Source organism: Cuculus canorus, chromosome 3 (genome assembly GCF_017976375.1).
Source record: "Cuculus canorus isolate bCucCan1 chromosome 3, bCucCan1.pri, whole genome shotgun sequence".
Classification (NCBI taxonomy): Eukaryota; Metazoa; Chordata; class Aves; order Cuculiformes; family Cuculidae; genus Cuculus; species Cuculus canorus.
The window spans coordinates 49,670,149-49,694,223 of NC_071403.1; the positions used below are offsets into that span (position 1 = coordinate 49,670,149).

The following is a 24,075-nucleotide window of genomic DNA, read 5'->3' on the forward strand; positions in this document are numbered from 1 at the left end:
AGAATGATGGTATATTGCTTGTGTTCCTAAACAACACAGAACAGAAAGGGTTAGGGCTCTTATTCTCGGCCAGCTCTTTCAGGAGAGTCTCTCACCGACTGTGCTGGGGAGGCACTTCCATTCTTTTTGGTGACTGTCATTTTCAGGCTGGCGGTGCCTGTCCCAACCTGAAGTACTCACCACAGCGGGTAGCAATAGCCCCCTTGGAGTGCTTTTTGCTAAAGAAAACATTGGCCTTTGAGGAAATATTAAATAGAATGATGTTGCATAGTCTTAAGAAGAGGTGTCTGGATTGGTGTCATAAGAACAAATGTGATAGAGATTTATGTAAAAAAAAAAAAAAGAAAAAAACAGGATGGATATTTATACAACAGTAGACAATAGGCTTAAACTACAGCATGGAGCTTGAAGTTGGTAGAAAAAGGTAACATCAAGGAGAGTTAAGCACTGGTGTAGGCTGCTGAAGGAAGCTGTAGAATCTCCATTATTCAATGAAGAACAGGTTAGACAGCCTCTGGTAGGAATAGCCCAAGTATAACTAATCCTGCTGGGAGGGACAGACTGAGTCTCTTGATGTATTTCCAACTTTATGAATCTGCAGATGTATGAGTAGGTTGTATGTAATGGCCTCCTGGTAGAGTACATCAAACGCTTTTGGGTTGTTCTGGATAAAAGCCACCACATGCACCTCGCATCCCTACAACTGTAGTGAAATTCTGAGGTTTAAAGGAGCCTGAAGCAATTGAGTGAGCACATGAGGAGAGTCAACTCAGTGGCACCATACAGGAAAAGAGGGCAGGGAGTAGTAACATACTAAATCAATACTTTTTGTAGTTTCTAGAATAAAATAATAATTTTCTGCAATTACCATTGCTATTTCTTCATCTAAGGCATTTACAGAACATTGGAAGAAAAATAGCTACTTATTTTGAAGAACTATGATTTTTTCTCACCAAAAGGAAGAAATTAAAGATGGACCTAAACTTCTGCGTGTTCAAAGGAAAATATATTGATAGCTCTAAAATAGTCTTTGGCAACTGAAATGGCAGATCTACAAAATCTACTCTTTTATATTGTTTCCTTTGATACGATAGAGTTGAAAGACCCTCTTGCCTCCCCACTCTTTAATCCTTAATTTTTGAAAGGGAAAATAACTTTCGGACAGGCAGGGTAGCTCAGCACTTATATACAGAAACAAACTTATTCCGTGACTTCCTTTCTAAAACAAGCTGTGAAACACAAGTACCCTCTCTCATCTTTTAACCAATGGGTGGCCCAGGGATAAGCGCTTCATGTGGATGCATAGTAATGACATTGTACTCAGAAATTATTTTCTCACAGATTATAAGTCATCAGTGGCCAGAGCCTCCAGAAAGCAGCACCTGATCCCCTGAATATTTTGGCATGCAAGTCTGTAGAACGCTCCAAAGAGGAGGAAGTGAAAGAACAGTGGCAAGTCTCTGGCAAGTAATTTTAGACGTGGAGCTTTATTTGCACACGAGTATGACAGGTTCTGTTCAGTAAATGCGTGGTGGGAAGTGGGATAGACTGTCTTCTCTACCACTCAAAGGACTGAACCATTTTTTTTTCCATGTCACCACTGAGCACTGTCTGGTCTGCTGTCTTTCTCTTCGATGGGCTATTCATTTTTTCCGTAAGTAACAACACATGCTTTTTCAGGCCTGTCACTAACTTCACTGCAATGCAGTGCACATGTGAAGGCAGGAGTTATTTTAGGAAGCAATAGCTGAGTCTGTGCATCAGATTCAAATAAATGTTCTTAGACAAGTTTTGAGATAATCCATTTATATGCAATTTAAGTGCTTTGAAGATATGAAGTGTCACGTTACTGATAAGTACTGATTAGTCATGCAAATAAATAGAAACATTTTAGAGCAATTACAACATGACTAGTACTGTGGAGAAGAGCCTATATAAACATATTAAATAGCTAATTTATTAGTGGGAACAATTAAAAGTGTTTGGAATTCTTTTTTCAGTGGGGAGAATAAATGTGTAGTCAAATAGCACTGCAAGAGAAAAAGTCTGATAAGCTAGAAAACAATAATAACAACCACTCTTTTGCAAAGTATTCGGAAGCTACCGATGAGATGGGTCTCTTCATCTTTGTTTGAGCCACAGTACAACTCTGAGTAGATTGGGGTTGCTCAGATGTGTACTGCCTGAAACGTGGGAGATTTGCCAAATGATTGCTGTTTGAACCTGTCTTATATGTCCTATAGTTCTGTAGTAGTTTCATTCTAGGATTTACCACCACTTTTCTGCCAGGACCCGTCATTCCTGCAAAGCATTTTTCTGGGGGAAGGTGATATGCCGGTACCCTGACTGGGAGGAATAGCAAATGGAGCATTTGCCATGAGGCTTTCTGTTGTTACATAGATGTATGTCAAACATTGCTAGGTCACTTAATGTCTACTTTACTCTTGCTTTTACATGTATGTACAATTATGCATAAGGTGAATTGAAATGGAGGGTTGGGATCAAGTTATTTGTGTTATGCTATACGTGCTCAGGAAGGCTTTAGAGAGTTAGAACCATATCTTTCATGTTCATGAATGTGGTTGCACCCTACACTTTTGCTTCACTTGGGGAGAAGCATCAAGTACTTCTGTGATGGGGAATGAAGCAGAATATGTCTATTGTTATTGATAAGTGTTTATTACTTCTGAAAGTGTATCTGAGTAATTGACGAATGCTTGGACTATGGGAATACATTAATGAAATTATTCCTTGTCTTTTTGTTCTTAGTGCTGGGACTTGTTTAGTGAAATGTGCCAGAGTTCACTTAGCCTCCAGTTAAAAATCAGGAGAAGAAAGTTCACCTCATGGTAAACGTGGTGTAGTGCCTCAATTTACCTTCTGCCAGTTAGTCACAACACCCACAGTCAATTTAATTTATGAATAAAATACAGAGGCTTAATGTAAAGTGATTCTTCCAGCCTTGTTTTGTAGTTTCAGTGGAATTGGCCTGAGCTTTATGTGAGTGCAGTTATGGGGGTATATCTACTCTTGTACTTTTTTATCCTGCCCCAAGCTGAGCTGTTCTTTAGTATTTATCAGAGATGGAATTGCAGGACTTGTCAGCTTTCTTTGAGAGTCACTCTTTCACCTTTGCTACAGCTCTCCCCCAAGAGAGCTTAGACTTATTTGTGTACCTTGACTTCAGTTGATCTGCCAATTGCCACATTTCCCTATCGTGGCAGGAAGTCCCCTTACCTAGAAAGGAGGTAAAACAAGGCAGAGGTGAAACCTTTAATGATGGAGTTTGTGTAGCTTCCAACTTTATGCCTGTATGAGACGTACAATATTACTTTTGCTACTATTTATTTTCCTTTAAACTGCAAATATACAACAATAAATGTTCGCAATCCTTGAGACTGTGATGGCTTCTGTGTAGTATTCAGTTTTTGTTGTGATTTTCTACACAGAGTTCAGTGCAAAGTGTTGTTAATCATTGCTATTCTCTTTCTACTGTGAGGGTTACACTCCAAGCACAGCTGTGTCTGCCTCTGCCTTTAAAAAGAGGTCAAATTGACATTTAGAGTTCTGCTTTGAAAAAACTACTGTGACTTCATGACCTTTCTAAACTGGTATTCTCTGCCTTTTAAATAGGGACTTTCACTTGAAGGGATTTACAACAGATTTTCCTCTCAATCCTTCACGCTTAGATCCTGGCTTCATTCCAGACTGTAGAAACTAGATTTGTAATTGCTTTACTTACAAGGCTGGGTTTTACCCACCCTGTTTGCTTAACATGACAGATTGTAGACCATCAGGTGCCACTTAACCTTTCAAAAAAATATTTTATTTATATTCCTTTTGTCTTAAAGATCCATTTATTCTCTTGAGAGACCCTCATCAGAATGAGTAGAAAAAGTGGATTATTCTTGATTTAAATTTGACTGTGTCAAATTGTGGGTTAACCATAATGGGAGAAACTAGGTGCAAGTTGTGCTCAGTTTGATTAGTAGAGGCTTTAACTTAATTTGTTTTAATTTTTCCCAAGAACTTGTGGATTTGGATAAAACGGTAGTCAGAGTTTCAGTTCTAAGTTTAAAATAAGTCTTAAACATGGTAAATATTTCAAGGAACAAACCCGTCACCCAAAATGGTTTCTGGCCTAAGGCTGTGGCTTATTTTTTTATTTTTATCTTCAGTCTCCGCCTCTTTAATACTAGAATGGCACTAGAAGTCTGAAGCACAGCTGAGAAGACAATGCGGGAAGCAAAGGGATGCTCACTGGGAGGACTTATGCATTTTGGACATTCTTAAGCCTTTCTCTCATGAATGTGCCATGATGTGGTGTTCTTCCTTCTTGCTGCCCAAAGCAGCTCCTTGTCAGTACCTTCCTCTTCCAAATGACCTTACTTGCAGATCCTGGCCCCAGGATGTTCTTTAGGAAGAGATAGGTGAGGGTGTAATCCATCGTCTGTTTTGGGACCAATGAGCTGTTGAAAGCTCCTGAGTGAGCTGGTTGTCCTCCTGGTGTTTGTTTTTCCACTGTACTCCTCCCACTGCAGGAAATGGCTGTAGTGGTGCCAGGCCCCACTCGTGAGGGTGGAGGGTGGGAGAGGAACAGTGCCTTCGTTTTGTGGTAGGTACTGGACCATGACTGGAGGAGCCTGTGCGTCTGTCTGATTATCTTGTCCTGGGAGCACTGGGTGTTGCTCAACTTACCTGAGAAAGATGGTAGATTAGAGCAAAGAGGAGGGTAGCCTGCCTGCACCAAAGCATTTTTGATGTCTGCAGTGTCCATTCACACAGCACTGTCATTGTGTGATGTAGAAGCAGACATGGTGGTACTATCACTGAATTTTGTTTCATGCCTCCTTCACTCCTCCAAGATTGACACCAAGTGACTTGCTGTCATTGGTGCCCTGAGGCATTTGAGCCTGTGGTGCTGCTCAGAATGTCTTTGTCTTGAGAGAGCTTTCTCTTGGATGCAGTACTTCTTGGTGTTTGCCTGGTGGAGCCTCCTCATCCTGCCCCTTCACAGAACACATAAGGACATTAGAGGTACAGCTGGAGACATCTGCTGCAAACTGTGGCACCTTGTGTTCATAACCCTGGCAGACCCTACATCAGTCCCAGTTTTGCTGAAGATGAGAACTTCTGTGTGAGAGTGCAGACAGTGACTAACAAAACGTGTATATTCATATGGTATATTCTCATATCACTTTCTATAGATTCATTGCAAAAGGCTCCATGCAAAAGGAGCCCTCATCTGGAACGTCTGATAATTTATTTCTTTTACTCCATTATTTAGCTTAAAAAACATCACTTTGTAAGCAGATGGTGTTTGCAGTATGACTGATTGAGCAGTCAGGCTTTTATCTGTTTGACTCTGCTGTAGGACAGCATAACAGTAACTATTTGGCTACCTGGACTGCTGAGGAGTTGTCGGTGGTGGCTGGCACTGCTTGGAATTTGTAGTTCACTCATCCCTCTCTTTTGTTTTATGAAGTAAGTTACAGAAAGATACTGAATTGTACAAATTGACTTGTCTGTAACAGAGTGACAAGCGGCTCTTGTATAGCAGCCTGGTGTTAAAGTCCTTTGGAGACTGTTTGCTTCCATGGTTTCTTGCTTGTTATTTGTGGCATTTGACTGCCTGGCTGAGTTGTGTGGGTCTCTTTGCTCCCTGACAAACTTTGGCAGTGGGAGAAAGATGATTTATTATCCTCTGTGGGTGAATGTAGTCATTCACGTAAAGCACAGGCAGTCCAGCCATGCACATAAATAAAACCCCACCGACGATGATGAAAAAGGAGCACACAAGTCAAATGGATGATCTTTCTGTAAAAAAAATAAAATAAAAAATAGCGAGGTCTGTAGAATCTACTTAAATGCTTGCAGACCAGGGCCTAAATTATCAGTATGGGAATGTATTTATGTGGCACTGATTTTTAGAAGACATCTCCAATTTTTAGAATTAGTCTAAAAGCTATGGAATACCCAGAGTAACTTCATTAGAACTCGTTTGTTTTAATGTGTTACCATCTTGGAGCTGTGGTCGTATGTATTTTGTATTTCACAGGCAGAAGGCTGTCCCAGAGGTAACTGTTAACTGGGAACTTGCAAATTATGAACATGTGTCCCAGGGCTGCTGCAGCCTGCCTGCTGTGTTGCACCTTAGCAGTAGGAAAAGGAAGGTCCTGGTAGAGAAAGTAATGTTTAATTATCATATTACAAAGTTGTATAAAAGTGAATACTTGTAAAACTGTGAGGCAATTGAGAACCAGCCCTGGCTCTTCTTATTTCCTACTTGGGATCAACAGATTGGCTGATATTTGATTGTGCAGGTAGCTTATTGCAAGGTTCAGATGTGAAACTTCTAAAGAAATACCTTCAGGTTTGGCATCAGGAAGAATGACTTGTTTGGCCTGATCCGCAAGCTAAAACAAGCAAGGAAAAACAGCTTTGGGGCTAAATGACTGTTTAAAACCACCCTGGTAGACAGGACTGACTTTGGAATATTTTTGATATAAGATTTAAAGTGTGTATATGTTAAAGATGATGGCAATGAACACTGATATCCTTTTTGATACATTGAAGAGCCTTCAGCTGTGGTGTCTCAGCAGACGTTAAGCAGGAGAATGATCATCCTTGCATCATCATGGCTGCTGAAGTTACTGAAATGTTAAGGTTCAGATGTCTCTTTAGGCGAGAGTCTCAAGCTTTGTCACGTACACGAGTATTATCAGAATTCGAGTTGGAGTTGCTTCCATATCAGTGAAAAATAACATATAGCTGAGTCATAGTGGAAACCTGGATGCAATGAATAGCAAGAGAAGATCTTGAAGGGAAAGAACGAAAACAGGAAGTCTGTTCTTCAGCTTTTATATATAGTTAAAAAAACACCTCAAGGGTGAGCACATACTGTTTTGTATAAATACGTCTAAGATGTGTTTTGTAGGCACATATTTTAAATGTGTTGTCATGATCAGAAACACATGTAGACTCAAAAGTTATGTGAAGAACGCAGAGCCCTTACTCATGCACATAAGTATAAGCTGTGCATGGTGTGTATGTGTGTAAACGTTCAGCTGGAGGAGCAGACACACGAGAACTGCTTCAGAACAATCCCCAAGTCAGGAAGCCACAAATTATAGGTCTGAAATTTACCAGGCTGGCATGTCTACATAAATAAAAACAACTGGAAAGATGGGAGGGAAGAGAAATGCATTTACAAATAGTATTAGATTAGAGAAGAAGAAAAATGCTAAGCTCTGTTCTTGGCTCTAATCAGAAGGCAGGGAGATTATTACAGGCAGGATCTTGCAGGCTTCAGCTAAACAACTTCCCAGGTATGAGCTTAAGTCTTCATTTTTATTTGTGTATGCATGCAATCAAGGCTTTACACATAATCATTATTTTGACAGAAGCCAAAAGGAGGCATGGCTGGATTTGTTTTTCCTCTTTCCAGGAACACTGCCATCATCTTACTCTGTCTTTATCTTTGCCAGGTCTTTGGGATAGGATGATGTCATCTTCTTTATCTACCTAATATCTACCATGATGAGGCTTTGATCCTGACCAAGGGTGTTGGCTGTTTCATGAATGTTGAATAGAGAAGCAGCCATAGGAAACCTGAATTTCTGTTGTAGATGGCAACACTTCTGTTGTACTTACTCTAACTGATACTTGTAAAACCACTGAGACAACTGCGAGTTGTCACAAGGTCTTATACGGGCATTGGTGCACCAGTCCTCTTCCACTCCTCCCACCCTTGGCCTACACCACCAAGGTCCCAGAGCTGCTCTCTCTGCGCAGCTGTCACACTTGCAATTCAAACTTGACTGCAGTCAGGCTGATGGAGGCTTGGAAAAAGTAACTGCTTGGATCTGTGTGTTCCTAGAGCTGGCAGAAGGACAGCAGGTAAAGTACAATCCTTGGAATTTAAGAGTGTGGAAAGGGAATGTCATTAGATTTGGAAAGAGAAAGCAAAGCAACTGTGTATGCTTGTTTGCAGTTGTCTTTTTCTTCTGCGTCTCCGAAGAGAATTGCTAAGCAGAGGTTTTACTGTTTCTGATGTGGAGCATCCCCATGTGTTAGAGAGACTCTGGTGCTCACCTTAGCTCCCAGCTGGGTCTGGGAGCCCTGTAGCATGATTGGCAAGAACATAGCAAGGATTGCTGCTCTTTCTCATGCTGACTTTTTGGGGCTTTGACCATATCCTCTGATTGCTGGCTTGGAGGATGGAGGCAAAGAGGAGGAGAAGAGAAAGCATTATTCAAGTTGGGGAAAATATTATCTAGCAATGTCTGAAACTTTTAAGCAAGGGAGAAAGAGGGGAAGCAAGCATTTTCTTGAGGCAGTTGTCATGAAACTAGAATTGAGCATACAGGTTAAGCTCTGCCGCTCTGGAAAGGAAATAAGTGTTTATCCTGCAAGTGCTTGGAAGCTGCTGGCTTGATGTAGGGAACTCTTTTGCTCCAGGAGAAGAATCAGTAGGTTTAGGAAGTTTCATTCTATCCTTAGGCTCCGCTGTCAGAGATTAAGTGGACTCTGCATATAACCCTAAGGCAAAAGACTGTCGGGAATGTGTCGCTGTTAATGTTATGTGGCAGCTCCTGGGGACTGAAGCATCAGTAGCATCTGGACCAGAGGTGTCTCTGTGAGAAGATATCTCCTGCTCTTCGCCAGTTTGTAGTCTTTACATCTTTTTAGCTCCTCTGGTTGAAAGTTTAACTGCTGCTATCAGCGAGGTAGATTAATATCGATTAATATCTTATAACGAATACTTGTTTTAGATAGTACTTGGGGACTGCAGTCCCCACAGCTGTGGAGCTCAAGTTCCCTATAGCATTTAGTACAGTTATGTCTGCTCTTCACAATGCTTCCATCTGTGGGAGGGAGATGTCACTTTCCTTGGGTGACTTGTGGAACTGAGACAGAGGTAAGCCCAGCTTTCTCAGCACTAATACATGATAGTGGTCCCTGACAGTTATTTAGTCCTTGAAATGACCTTAGCTTGATAGTGTTCCAGTGCATGCAGAGAGCTCATCAGAATCCTTCTTAAGGAAGAACACTAAAAACTTGTCTGTGAATTAGCCCTGAGAATAACATGCAGTATTTCTGGCCAGAATGATTTTTAATTTTCTATTAAGATTTTTATTCACCACTTTGGAGTGATTCCACTTCCTTTTTGAGTTACAGAAGTGGCCAAGGTTTAGGTTTTTCTGGTTAACTATTATTTCTGTTTAATTTCCTGGATTAGGATGTCCAGAGTTCTCCTTACTGGAGAAGGAAATGTTTTTATCTGCAGTACAGAAAAAGTGCGTAAAGAGAGACTCAAGATTTGTGGTTCGCAAGGTTTCCACTGCCTGCTCCTTTAGTGCGTGCATAGAGTGTGGTCTCTTTGGGGACAACATATACACACTACTGCCACCTTCTACAACAGAAGGCTGAGTAGGCAGCTGCAGGAAGGGGGTCCTCTGCTGGGTTGTAATGATTGAAACAAACCTGTTATCTTCTACAGATTTTGGCAGTCTGATTTATGTGGTGCTGCTTTCAAAATACCTTCCTTATTCCCCAAAAGCTTTGATTGTAGCTCATGTTCCTCTTGGATTTCCTTATGTGTGATAGGGCAGGATTGGGGAAAAAACGCTTAAATATTTGTGAAAAATTTTGACCAGTGCTTTCTTGATGCCCTTGTGTAAATGAAATCTCTAACTTGTTACACAACTGAATGCTGTTCCAGTATTACTAGCTTCTACTTGTGCTTTGATTAGATGTGCAGGTGGAGTCATGCACAAAACTTAGATGTCTTATTGGATTTTCCTTGTCTCATCTTGGTGCATAAGAGGTCCAAGGGGGTCCCATGGAAACCTGGCCTCTCCAAAGGGTGAAGCCTGCAAGCAAGCCATGTCCCTGCTTCCTTCTCTGTTGGAGGATGTCAGTCCACCAACTGTCACATTCTGGTCTTTAAAGTAGCACTTAATTTAGCCACGACACCATGGCTGGACCAGAAAGCATGCTGCTGATATATATCTTACATGTTCCAGTGAGCAAGTAGTTAAACACTCTGCAGCTCGTGGAAACTGCATCACGTGCTGGTTTAGATTTTTTTATGTGGAGTTAAGCTGTAGAGAAATCTTGAACTGCTGCTGTTGAATGTTTCTGGCAGACAGCCTAGGGAATTGGATAGAAAGGCTTTTGTAAATAAGTCGCTGTAAAAATGTATGCTTGATGTGTGCATGCATACATAATATTTATTAAACAAGTAGCTTTGCATAGTAGGAGAGGCGAGCAGCTGTTCTGCATATGGCTGGGGCATAGTGCTGTGTCCCAGCAGAACCCAGTCCCTACCCTCTCCTGCCCGGTGTCACCAGATCCAGAGCATGGTGGTGGCGAAGGCAGCAGCAACACACTGCTTGACTAATGCAGCCTCCCTTGCTCCAGGCGGTTGTGCTGGAACTGCAGGAGGAGCAGTGCCCCAAGCCCTGGCTTTGGGGTGAAGTTGTATTATTATAATTAATCTTGCAGCTCAGGACTTCTAAGACAGCAAGAATCAGCACCTAATCCATAGGGATTTTCCTTCTAAGGGCAGAGAAAAGCTCTCAGTTGTAGAAGTTGTTTAATAGGAAGCATTTATTGAGAAGAAAGGAAATATCCCCGGCAAATTTTAATTTCAGATGTCAGTAACAAAAAAGATGGTTGGGGGAATGCCAAAGAAAGCATTGTATCTCTCATCTTTATTAGGTTAAATAGATGTAGCTCTAATACTGTCACTGCCATAAATTACTCCTTTCTGATGGAAACATGCTAACTGATAAGAGTCTTCAGGTGAGCCTGAACAATGCCCAGCAGCAACTTGGTACAAGGTGTAAGAACCACTTTTCAGTAGGAACGACATTGACTTGTAAGTCAGCATCAGTCTGGTAGTTAAGAAATGGAATAAAGTGACTTGATAAAGTGGACCTAAATGATATGAGAATGTAAGTTGAGAGAAAAATAAGAGGAACAACTGAAAGTATAAACTGTTTGAAATAGCATCAAGACTGTTTAAACGTACCATTATTTGAACTAAAAGTAAAAGTTTTCTACCTGTCAAGGAAGATTTAAAAAGTACCAATGATAAAATGAAAAAGATAGTATGTATAAATAGCGAATGACAAGAGTCTATAAGATATAACCCAGATAATAAACAGCCCTACCTGAGGGGATGCAATATTGGACCTGATGATCACAAGTGCAAGTGAGCTCATCAGTGACATCAAGATCTGAGGCAGCCTGGGCTGTGTTGGTAGCTCATTGGTGGAGTTCAAGGTCCTGAGGGATATGGGACAGATGAGGAGTATGGTCAGGACCCTAAATTTCAGGAAAGCAGACATTCAGCTCTTCAAGGATTTGGTCAGTAGGACCCCCTGGGAAACAGAACAGAGCTGGCAAATATTTAAGGATGCTTTCCATGAAGTATGAGAGTGCTCAGTCCCCAGATGTAGGAAATTGGGGAGGGAAGACACCAGCATGGCTGAGTTGAAACCTGCTGGTCAAACTGAAGAGCAAGAGGGAACTGCACATGCAGTGCAGGCAGGGACAGAGAACCTGGTAAGAGTATAGGGATGCTTCCCAGTGGTGTAGGGATGAGGTCAGGAAGGCCAAGGTGCAGCTGAAAGCTGAGCTTGGCAGAGGAAGTGAAGACTAACAAGAAAGGGCTTCTACAGGTATGCCAATTAGAAAAGGAAGGCTAAAGAAAGTGTTCCCCCTGTGATGGATAAAAATGGTGACCTCGTATCAACAGACAAAGAGAAAAGGCTTAGGTACTCAACTTTTTCACCTCAGTCTTCACTGACAACTGCTCGTCCTGGATCCCAACAAGAAGGGGACCAGGGGATTATAGCCCCTGCCACTGAAGGGAAAGGTCATGTTTGTGACCACCTGAAGAACCTGAACATATGGGACCAGATGAGATGCATCCCGAAGTCCTGAGAGAATTAGCTGGCATGGTTGCCAAGCCACTCTCTGTGATATTTGGAAAGTCATGGCAGTCAGGAGAAGTCCCTGGTAACTGGAAGAAGAGTAACGTTGTGCCCATTTTTAAAAAGGGTGACCATTTAAAAAATGACCCTGGGAACTACTGAACTGTCAGACTCACCTCTGTGTCTGGGAAGTTCATGGAACAGAGCCTCCTAGAAGTGATGCTGAAGTATGTGGCAGATGGAGAGGTGAATAGAGGCAGCCAGCATGGCTTCACCAAGAGCAAGTCCTGCCTGACCAACCTAGTGGCTTTCTATGATGCGGTAACCACAGCAGCGGAAACAGGAAAAGCAATGGATGTAATCTGGACTTCTGTAAAGCCTTTGACGTGGTCCCCCACAACATCCTCACCTCTTACTTGAAGAGATATGGATTCGATGAGTGGACTGTTCAGTGATAAGGAATTGGTTGGATGGTCACATTCAGAGAGTAGTGGTCAATGGCTTGATGTCCAGATGGAGATCTGTGAAAAGTGGTGTCCTTCAGGGATCCCTACTGTGACCAGTGGTGTTTAATATCTTCATCAATGATGCAGATAGTGAGATTGAGTGCATCCTCAGTAAGTTTGCAGATGACATCAAGCTGAGTGGTGCAGTTATCACACCAGAAGGTTGGGATGTCATCCAGAGGGACCTGGACAGGCTGGAGAAGTGGGCCTGTGTGGAGATCATGATGTTCAATGAGGCCAAGTGCAATGCCCTACATCTGGGTCAGGGCAATCCGTGGTTTCAGTACAGGATTGAAGATGATGTGATTGAGGGCAACCGTGCAGAGAAGGACTTAGGGGTGCTCATTGATGGGAAGCTCAACATGAACTGGCAATGCATGCCTGCAGCCCAGAAGGCCAACAGTATCCTGGGTTGTATCAAAAGAAGAGTGGCCAGCAGGTCAAAAGAGGTAATTCTACCCCTCTATTCTGCTCTTGTGAGATTCCGCCTGGAGTCTTGTGTTCAGTCCTGGAATCCTCAACATAAGAAGGACATGGAGCTGTTGGAATGGGTCCAGAAGAGGGCTACGAAGATGATCAGAGGGCTGGAGAACCTCCCATGAGAGGACAGACTGAGTGTTGGAGTTGCTCAGCCTGGAAAATAGAAGACTCTGAGGAGACGTTATAGCAACTTTCCAGTATCTGAAAGGGGTTCTACAAGAAAGCTCAGGACGGTTTTTTTACAAAGGCATGTAGTGATAGGACTAGAGGGAAGGGCTATAAATTGGAGAGGGGCAGATTTAGACTAGACATGAAGAGGAATTTCTTCATTATGAGAGTGATGGGGCACTGGAACAAGTTGCCCAGGGATGTTGTGGATGCCTCATGCCTGGAAGTGTTCAAGGCCCCATCCAACCTGGCCTTGAACAGCCTGGCCTAGTGGGAGGTGTCCCTGCCCATGGCAGAGGGGTTAGAACTAGATGACCTTTAAGGTCCTTTCCAACCCAAACTATTCTGTGTTTCTATTCTATGATATAAAAAGATGTTTTTCAAAAAGAAAAAGATGTATTGTTAATCAGTCCATGAGACTAGCCTATGGCTACTCACTTATGATATTTGTGTGTGTCTCAGATCCTTGGCACCACCTATTATGCTCTACAAATTCATTGTTGTTGGCCTATTGTGTTACATGCCCATATACATGTCAGTGCAGTGGACTTCGATTTCTTCAAGTCTTTTGGCAGAGCTTTTGCCAAAGGCTTATGATGGCCAGGCAGCCACAGGTCTTTTGTGGGTTAACAGCTAATTAAAAGATGGGAAGTGAAGGTCAGAAACAAGGTATGGAAAAAGGGAACCATGGTTTCAGTACATTGCAGCTCCTCAGCTTGATAATGAGGATTGGGAAGTCATGTGATCAAGGTCTGGCAGTTATGAGTGGCACAGAGAGGGTTACAGGATGGCAATGAATACTCATTTGATTGCAGAACAACTAGCATGCACTATTTATTTAAAAAAACCAAACACCCGAACAAACCAAAAAGCCCCAACCAATGAACCTGATAGTAAATTTATGGAAAAACTTTTTAACACACTATGCATTGTAGGAGTTAGTGTGTTTTATTTTGCTGAATGTATGAATGGATTCAGAAAACAATCAGTAAATTTTATGGAATGAGAGGTTTTTGAAAACTGTCATATACAATGAAGCTGTGCAAGTCTTCCTTTAGGTCATGCTCAGATTGTGGAATGGCAGAAGTCCCCATGGAGACCTCACTGAACACCGTCTCAGTTCTTGTGCTCTATACTTTAGTATCTGCTTTTGGCCATTCTCAGAGGCAAGGTCTGGAGTTACCTGTACTCAGACTCAGTTCAGAGTATTAAAAATTACATTTTCATTTCCTTTTTGAACTTACATATTTGATATGTAAGTAATTCTGCAAAAATACTCCATGAGATCAAGTTCTTTCATCTTGTTGTCAGAGACACAGGTGCTTTGTCCTGCATTCCCTTGGGACACATGTCATCCATATTTCTGCTTGTATAGTAGCCTTGGGTCAAGCATTGTAGAAAGTGTCAGGGATGAAACCTGTGCAAGTACATTCAGCTTGAACAATGTTGAGCTGCCTTACAATGGCCAAGGAAGCTTGCTTTAATTCTGGATGTCCTTCTGGTGCTGTGAATACTTGCACAGAGCCTCTTGGCCTTGTGCACTATCTGTAACCTCACTTGCAGAGTCTTGATGTAGTTTCCAGCTGTGGAAGTGTCTTTCTTATACTGTTTCTGTGTCAGCATCGGGAGCAAGGCTACCCTGGGCATTTGAGCCAAAGCTCAGCAGCAGCAGGGATGTGGCTGGTGGTTCTTGCCAAGGACTAACATAAACAAAAACACCCATAGAGTACCTTGGTAGTTTCTGACGGTGGGGAGCACCAGGGACACTACAGTTGTGGTTACAACTGTTGTGGCAGGCTGTACCACAGGAAGGGAAATGGTTTAAAGTGATGTAAGTGAGAAAAACACAGAGTGGTCGATGTCCTGTCAATCAGAGAGGGTGCAAGTGGGCTACGAAGCGATCTTCAAAAGACATGGTGGTCTTTGCTGAAGAGTTCAGAGGATCTTGGAAACTTAGAACTGTTGCAGGCTCTTGAAGAAATGGTGTGGAACAAAGCAGAGATCTGTACTATTGGCTTGCCTAATTGCATCTTCCATCTTGCCTTCCCATTTCCTCTTTTTGAGTCTGCAACATAACCATTCACTCTTGTTCCCCTTCCTCTCTTCTGAAAAGACAAGAGATTCCTATATAACAGGAACTGTTGGAACTAAAAAAAATGTAATACGGGAGTTTGAAGTGCTGTTATGCCCAAAGCCTTGCATGGTAAGTTGTTTCAGTCTCAGCAGCAGTTTATAGCAGTGGAAAAATTCTGTAGGAGTAGCGATGGGGTGGATGAGCTATGAGCCTTGCTTGAAATGGTGAAGAACACCATGTGGCAATGCCATTGAGTCACACTGGCTGTGGGGGTGGAGAACTGCAGACAAGGCTCTTTGTCTGTTTCTTTTCCAGTTACTTGAATCTTGCTCCTTTCAGAGGAGCTTTCCAAATACTGGTCAGTTCTGGTATGAAAGGAAAACAATTTTCTGCTAGTTAGTGATGAGCTTGTAAGTTAGAGTTGACATTACCATAGATAACATTGTCTTTTTAATCGAGGTGTATTTGGAAGGGTTTTCTTAGAGCTAGTTAAACAATCATTTCCTTATGACAAAACAGAAATCAGTGGGATATCCTCCATGTGCCTGCACTGGAAGTTTTCAGTGTTTTTGCACCAAACTGCTGTCATGAACAGTGTAAAAGTGTTGGTAGAGGTATCACAGAAGTTCTTAGGGCTTTGACTTAAGCCTTTACCAAGGTTAAATGCCCTGTTGAGGCATATATGAACCTAGAGGAAAAATAACTTGGTAAAAAAGGAACAGCAAGACTTAATTACATTTATTGAAGCCTTCTTCTTAGGTAGTAGCACAGGAGCCTATTCAAAATAGACATGTCAACCACTAGACCGCAATGACTCACATCTTTAGTAAGATGTCACAAAATGCTTTTATTCCCTTCTTTCACTTTATTATGACTGATTGTTGATGATGAAAAATGCAAATAAGCTGAGGGAGTGGAGAAATGCTAAAAAATTATAGCTGGGCAGAAAGTGACTGGAGAGCATCCTTCACTTTCCTCATCCTGGTAGCTTTTTTGCTCTGCAGGAGATGAATGCTGTGGGGAAGGGAAGGGAGAGAGAAAGAGGAAGTAGCGATCATGGAAGCTTTCATCTTGAAGTTGTAGAAGTTTGAGTCTAACCGGGAATCGCAGGCTCATCGCATGTATTCAGAGCTGAGGAGGTCTCAGTCCAACCTCCTGCTTACTGCAGGCTTGGCTGTGATCTCAGACCAGCTCATTCAGGACTTTATCCAGACTGATCTTAAACATCCAAGACTGGAAACTGCACAACATCTCTGTGTTACTGGTCCCTCTGTCCTCCTGGGAAGAGGTTTTCATTATAGAGACTTTTTATCAGAGATAAAAGGAAAGCAGTGGCATAAGGTTGTGCAAGAAATGCTGTTGAAGCAAATAGTGAGATTTAGGATTCACCTTGATTAATATAGTGCTTCAATAAAACAAGTATCTAATGTTTAACTTTGGTAAGAGTTTGTTTTTAAGGTGTTTAAGCAATTTTCTGGTCACTTTAAAGATGTTTTCTGGTAATGTCATCATCGTAAGGATAGCAAATATACTTTGAAATTTCATAACGTTTTTCCAATGTAGGTAATTAACGTGTACCTTCTTTAAAAGTGTGGAGGTAAAGTTGTGGAAGTAGTTAAAATCATGTGTAGAGTCAGGGCTGGAGCCTCCAAGTGCTCATGCACTGCTCAAAGGTTGCCGTGTAATCCATCAACGTTTTATTCTCCAAATCTCACACTGGGACTTAGCCAAGCGGTAGCGGTAAATTAGCAGCTGGTTTCCTCTCCTTTGACTTTGTTCCCACAGTATTCATTGGATCTGAGGGAGAGAAATACACAACTCAAGCGTTGTGTATTAAACCCCACCATTCTCTCAACACTGGAGTCTTCAAGGGCTTGTTAGTGCTCTCAGTTTCAAATTCACTTTGTTATGCGAAATAAGTTAAAATAGAAAAGAAACCTCACAGAGGAATCTGGAACAACTTTAATGCTTGGAAGGTAAACTTCATGGTAGTGGGAGTTGGAGCTTTCAATCAATTAAATGTAGGAAGCAACTGGTTTGTATATGACAGGTATGGCAAATATCAATCATATTGGTTGATAAGAGACTCATCCCATTCCACTTGTGGTCTCTGCAGATTGTGGCAGAAGTCATACAGGGTTTGTTGGTAAGTGATACGTAATCTGCTTTCAGTGGCTTTCCCACACATTTTAGTACATTCATCGGTTATTTATTTGGCTGAATAGGCAGAGGAAGGCTCAAGTTGTACCTTACTTTCTTGTCTGGTAAGAAACAGACATTCACAGAGCGTTTCTGAATAAGAGACACAGTGCCTAATGGGATTCTATTGTGATTAAGCTGATAACTGAGCCACGTTTCCCTGATTCCTGTGCCAACTGCTGCCCATTCAAGGAGAAAGTACAGATGCTATATGTAGAATTTTCCACTAGACAGATGTGCTTTCTGCTGTGCAACGTCCAGATCCAATAGACTTGATATCTGCTGGAGGAACACAATGAAGTAATTTAACCTGCCTGCTTTCACCAAGCCTTACTCTTTCCATCTCTGTGACATGCCCTCATGTTCCTGGAACGTTTTTGTTACTCTGCTTCTACAATTCTTTTTCATTCCTTACAGGGATCTTACCAGATAAATGGGAATTGGGGATTCCTAAATTCTTGTGGTCCGTCCCATCAAGATTCGTGTCCTGGTAGCCAGGCTGGCAAACTGCCAAGGAGCAGGAAATCCCTTCAGAAATTTTTCTTTTGCTCCATCCTCCCCCGCCTTGCTGGATCAAAACCTAGCAATTTCTAGAGCATGTAACCCGCACAATTTTATGCATATTTTTTTCACTGTTTACATCACTCACACTGCTGAAATTTTTATTTGTGATGTGCAATATCTACTTCAAAAGTTAGTAAAGGTCTATTGCTCTGTCACCTTTGTGGCTGTAGGAAGGTAGTAAAACTGGGAGAACAATTTTTTTATGCTGTGAAATTTGCCATGTATGTTTTAACTAATGTTCCTGGAAATTACCTCATTTACAGGTCTCTGCACACAGTGAATCACTATTTGCTCTTCTTCACAAAGTAGTATTTTAAATTCTGCAATGAATTCCAGGCTTGGCTCACTGCAGCAGTGAGTTCCAAATACTGTACTCAAACCCACTTCCTTCTGCCCTTTTTTTATATTACCACTAGCTGTCTATTCCTTTCCTTTTTGTTTATATGACTGAGTTAGTTATGTTTTCCCTGTATAAATCATTATTTTAAATATTTATGTTGAAGCCTTTATCAGTCATGCCATGCTACAAAGCATTGTTTGTGTTAAAATCCATCTTCCTACAAGACCTCTTTTTCCTGGCAATTCTTGATCATTCTTTTCAGTCTTTGCTATTTAGTCTTACAGAATTCTTTTAATTATTTGTCAGTGATGATTGTTTTACAGTGTTCCACACAAGACTACTATTGATTTAAACAAAAGCATTCTTAAACCCATTATACTCACCATTGCCTTCCTCATTTTTCTGAACTTTTTGTTCTGTTTTTGACCACAGCTGAACATAAAGCAGAAGTTGCCTTTGAACATGTCATACACCTCCTCTTTTAGGCTTATCAGATGAGTATTTTCTACTTAATGTTATTAATGGAAATCTAACAATAAAGATCCATATACTTCCCTTTATCTTACTGTATATCTTTAAATGATATGCCAGAGAGAAGTCTTTACAGATACTGCTTTAGGTCCAGGTTCTGAAAGTGGAAAATTACTCTGGAAAAGGAAGGGGGCAGAAGAGAAAAGTACACAAAAGAAGTTGATTGGTATATTCTGAAGGATATAAGTACTTCCCAATGTTTACGCAGAGTAACATATACATGCAATGCAAGTACGAGTCACCACAGTGTGATGCAATGAGTTACATATTCAATAGATAAAAAATAAATTGAGAGTAAAATTAAGTGTGCATCCATAATGGAAACTTTTCTCAGATTCATCAATTTAAGTGTGATCTGTCTTGGTTGGAAGTGGTCGAGGATGTGACAGTTATGTCCTGCCTATTGTGGCACAAACTGTCATATGGATGGACTTTGAGTGCATGGTACTTATACATCCCCCTCCCACAAAGGATTGAACTTCATAGCAGACTATATTCTGGGTATGGTGGGTTACATGGTACAGCTGTGCTGCCCAATGTGAGCAAGACTTTCCAGTTACTCCTCATAGGGTGACATGAGTGTTTGGACGCGTTTTTGATTTTCTTGTGTTTCTGCCAAGACTACTAGAAAGCCTTACAGTTATCACTGGCATTTGTGGTATTAATAAGGCCCAAATAAAACTTCTACTGGGTGTCCTACAGGTGGCAATGTTATTTCAGTGTCGTCAGCAGTGAAGCATTTAGATCCCTAGATGTCTTTTGTACCTGTTCTTGGACCCTGAAATTTCCCTGCCAGGAGAGATGAGTAAGCATGGGAGAATCCCTAGACAGCAGCATTGCTCTGTCCCACTTTGAAGAAACCAGGCTGTAATATTCCAGTGAGTCAAAAAGGCAAAACTCGTATCAAAGCATATAATGACCTACCTTATATTTAGCAATGTCTATCTCTCTGGAGAAGGATGAGGTTTTACAGCGTGTGCTCTGTCTCTTCTAGGCTACCATACGTGTAATAAATATAGTTGTGTAGAAAGAAGAATGGTAACTTAGATGTTTGTGCTATAATTATATGTTTATTCTTTCTTGAAGCCTATATACCTGTGGCTGAAACTGTTGAATACCCAAGCCAGAAAAATACCCCAAGCTACAAGGCCTCTGTTTTTCTTTTTTTGTTCCCCAAGCCTCGTGGAAATGTAACTTAGAGGTGCCTGTCTCATTTTGAACAGAGCTGTTAATTTTGGCTTGCTATTGCATCAGGTAGTGAAAGAGGAATTATTGGAAAGATTGTTGGTTTGAAACTAGTAGAGCCATGCGCTGTTCTGTAGGCTTTGCTGTCAGCCCCATCCCTGCCTGGATGGTATTTCCTGGGGCACAGCTTGCAGGTTACTCAGCAAAAACAAACTCAGGCTGCCTTGAGCTCTCCCACACCTCAGGGTGCAGGGTTGGATCCTGGAGGGCCCTTGGGAGACTGAGGCTGAGGGGGCACTCTGGGTTAGCAACAGAGGCTGGGCTGAGGCTTGGGTAGTGCAATTTGTTATGACGCATCTGTAATATTCTTTTTCCTGTCTCCCACTACGCATTCAGAGCCTCTTCTCAGAAGTGCTAGAGTAGAAAAATATTAGTGCAGTTTACCCTTTCCACTTGTGAAACAAAATTAAGAAGTAGCTATTTGGGAGTCTTTCTAATTTTCAGGTCCTTTCCCCTACCTCATTTCTACCTGGTTTTGTTCTGTTATTAGGAGTTCTGGCAGGCATGGCTTCTTTTAGCACTTGGTTTGATCCCTGGCTTGTTGTTTGCATAGTCATGACCTGTAAAAGAGACACCAGTTTCCTCTTGGGCAATTTCAGCATTGCAACCAATTTCTGCAAAAGTTTCCTCTCTGCTTTGTGAGGTGTGAGACTTGACGGAACAAGTGCAGCTGTTCATCAAAATTTCTTGCTGGTAAGGCTGTGACTTATTTCTTTCCTCTGAAGTGATGAAAATTAGCTGGCTCTGTTTAATGACATCTACTTTTTTTTTTTCTCTTTTTTAAAACATGGTTTTAGCTGATGAGAAACAATGCTTACCTGGTTCGATAAAGCAAGTTGACACTCACAAGTAATTGCCCTTTTTAAGGGCTGTGTAAAAGATCTTATGCTCCCCCCTTTTGGTTAAAAAAAATGAAATCGGATAATTAAATAATTAGAAATAATGTAGTTGTGGAGGGAGGACAAGAGGCAGCATGTATGTAAATGATTCTTATTTTGTACAAGTTTAATTCAGTTACATTTTAGCATCAGTCAATGGACAGGGTGCCAGTCTAGTCATGACTGTTTAATGTAAATCACATATTTGTGAGGACAAGTGTGTAATATGTAAATGGAAACAATTCCTTTACCAATTTTATGTTCCTGGAGAAAAATGTGCAAATCTAGTATTATATAAGGAATATTTAAAGTAAAATAAGGGGATAGACTCCAGTGTACTGAGGTGGCTGCACTGAGCAGACTGATTCTGTTTTTAATGTAAGAAGAATAGATTAATTTTAAGGTTTTTCTCACAAACATGAAATTGTGTGAGTAAAGACACAGCAAAAGTACTGTGAATGGGCCTACTCACGCAGTGAACAAAAGGACATCTGGAATTGAGATCTCCTGATCTTTGCACTGAAACAGAAAACCCGAAACAATACTATATCTCTGGACTGGAGTTTATCTCAAAATGTGCCTCTGGTAAAAGTTGAGATTAATAGCTTGTTTTATCGTTCACTTACCTACTTGTTTCCAACAAGTCCTTTTGGGGTGTAGGGTAATATGTATCTTTACTGGGGTCAGTGATATTAATCGGAGTTCTTGGAAGGTTTATTATACCTGCTTAGGAAATGCAGTTCAGTTCGGCTGAATTTTCCTGTCGACCAGTTATGCTAACATTTAATGGTTTGTGACAATTTATAATGGAGAAAGTAAGTGCTTGGTAACTTCTGAAATGATCTTGCTGTATCTTTCCCTCTGTACCATTCCTGTCTTGGCATTGACTCTGTGGTTGCTCATGATTTGATCAGGCGGGAGTTGTGTGGCATGGCAGAGGCTGCATGCCTTGGGTCAGGGATGCCGAAACTCTCTGCTTTTAAATGCTACATTGCTTTGACTTTGCCCAGAGTGCTGCCTCAGTGCTCGCCTGAGAGAGGGGTATGCTCCTTGAAGCAGAATGAGTAGGTCTTCACGTGCTGTGTTCCACCATCTTCTTTCCACTGGAAGTCATACTGGTTTCATGGGTGGGAGAGGTGAAAGGATCCATTAAAATGTATAATGTCTGTAAAAGTGACTGCACCTGCACCAGATCTGGGGAGAAATAGGGTGACAAAAACCTCTGTTTCAGTCTGTAAATGATGAGCCATTCATGCCAAGCTGTTTGTGTTCACATGAACTTTTTGTGCAAGCTCTTTGCTGCCTGTCCCCATGCATAATGGCACACCTGATTTCTTGTGGGGCTATCAGACAGCCAGAAATCAGCATTTGCATCTCACTTTTATTTTTTTGAGTGTTTCCCTGAGTGACTGCAGCAGCTGGGGGCTGTGTACTCAGCAAGCACGCTTTCCACCGGTGTTTGTGCAGTCTTTACGAGGTGGCTTGGGAAGGCAGTGAGGTGACATAGACTGAAGAAATTCCGGAGTCGTTAAGATGCTCTTTATTTGTCCTACTTAATTCCAGATATGTCCCTTTGCCCTCGAAGTCTATCCTTTCCACACTCCTTTAGCACACTCTACGCACAACTGTTCTGTGCACTCTTATGGTACAGATAAGCAGCTTAATGCTAATCAAATTGTCATGTAGATGTTCTAGCTGGTGTTACATCTTGAGGCAGGAGCAGTAACCAAGAGAGTGCTGGGTTGCTAAATGGCATATTGAATAGTTTCATTATTTTATGTGCGAAACTGTCTTCAAGGGATCACTCAACCACCTGCTAATGTAGCTAGTGCTATTTATGGGCCAATGTAGCTAGTTTTCTGCTTGATGCATCACTTAATGAAATCTTGCTGAGTAATTACAGAACAGAGATGGGCAGAGTTAATGTTGCATGTGAAACTATACGTTGCTCCTTTCTGCATCTTAATTTCCCTTTCAGCTGAAGCAGTCACACTTCTGTGTCTCAAGGATTTTTCTGAAAAGCAATGCATACAGTTAAAGGCACAGCTCATCAAAGTGCCTGTGTTTTCGTGCTGTATTTATGCCTTTATGACACACGTTTCTAAAAATATTTTCCTCTGCAGTCTCTTCTACCCTGTAATCGTTCACTTTTTTTTTTTGTATCATCAAGTTGCAGGTTGGCTGTCCTCCAATATCTGCTTTTGCTCTGTGGTATCTCTACCATAAGACCCATGAACAGACTGAATTCTGCCAAATGAGTGTGACTGTCCTCCTTCAGTTCTGTTCCCTGTCCCTGGCTTAGCCGAGTTGCTTTTTCTCTGTGTGTACATTTCAGTTGTCCCTGTGTTATGTTATCTTCCTTCTCCAAACAGGTCTTGCTGGTTGCCTCCAAGGGAAGGAGGTAGGGTTGGGAATCAACATAATGACGTAGCTTTGCCTCACCTACTGCTTCTTCTCTTGTAGATATGGCTTCCTCATCTGGATAGATTTCCTTTTCCTTTGACTTCCTTGCTTTTTCTCAGAACCTCCTCTAGTCTTTTCTCCCCTTTCTCTCTCTTCTAGCATGTTTTTATTTCCTCTGTTAAACACAATAAACCAACAAAAATTTCTGTTCTCTGCCACATTTTTATGCTGGCACTCACCTTTTGATTTTTATCTGAAAATGTCTTTTTAAAACCTTGCCATCCATGATTCTGTCTACCAATAGTTCTCCATCTGTTTCTGGAGACACAATTATGAGTTGTCTCTAGGAAGGTCCTGGTATACCCTAAAATACTCTCTTATCGTCTACTAAAAGATCCTGTCCTGTGATCTATTTTCCCTCTGCCATTTTTGCTTGAGTGATTTTACTCATTGATATTGGCATGTCTTTTCCTCTTATGAAGGACATATCTACCTCTGTAACAGTTGTTTTGTTGGGTTTTTTTGGTGTGGGTTTTTTTTTTTTTTCATCACCAAGTATACTTTAGCCTCTCTCTATTGTGGCTGAGCCTTTAATTGGATCCAACTTTTTCCTCTCCTAAAGCATCCTTGGTTCTGACGACACAACTGTGGTCCAAATGCCTTCTTCAGTTCTTTAAGCTTTCATTTCCTAGCTATGCTTAAATTTCGCACGTGCTTTCTTATGTGTTCACTCTCCTTATAC

At 41.4% G+C, this 24,075-nt stretch overlaps 1 protein-coding gene across 3 annotated transcripts in view; it reads left to right on the forward strand.

The window, feature by feature from the left end:
• The window catches only part of IPCEF1 (interaction protein for cytohesin exchange factors 1), a 96,951-nt gene that overhangs the window by 7,348 nt on the left and 65,528 nt on the right, over positions 1–24,075 (forward strand). The window contains exon 1 of one of the 3 annotated variants that reach the window (XM_054061089.1): positions 20,676–20,745. The exons of the other annotated variants lie outside the window; for them this stretch is intronic. The gene's annotated coding sequence lies outside the window, so the exon portion shown is untranslated. Of the gene's footprint in view, positions 1–20,675; positions 20,746–24,075 lie in introns of those variants that run through there. 3 annotated transcript variants of the gene reach the window in all.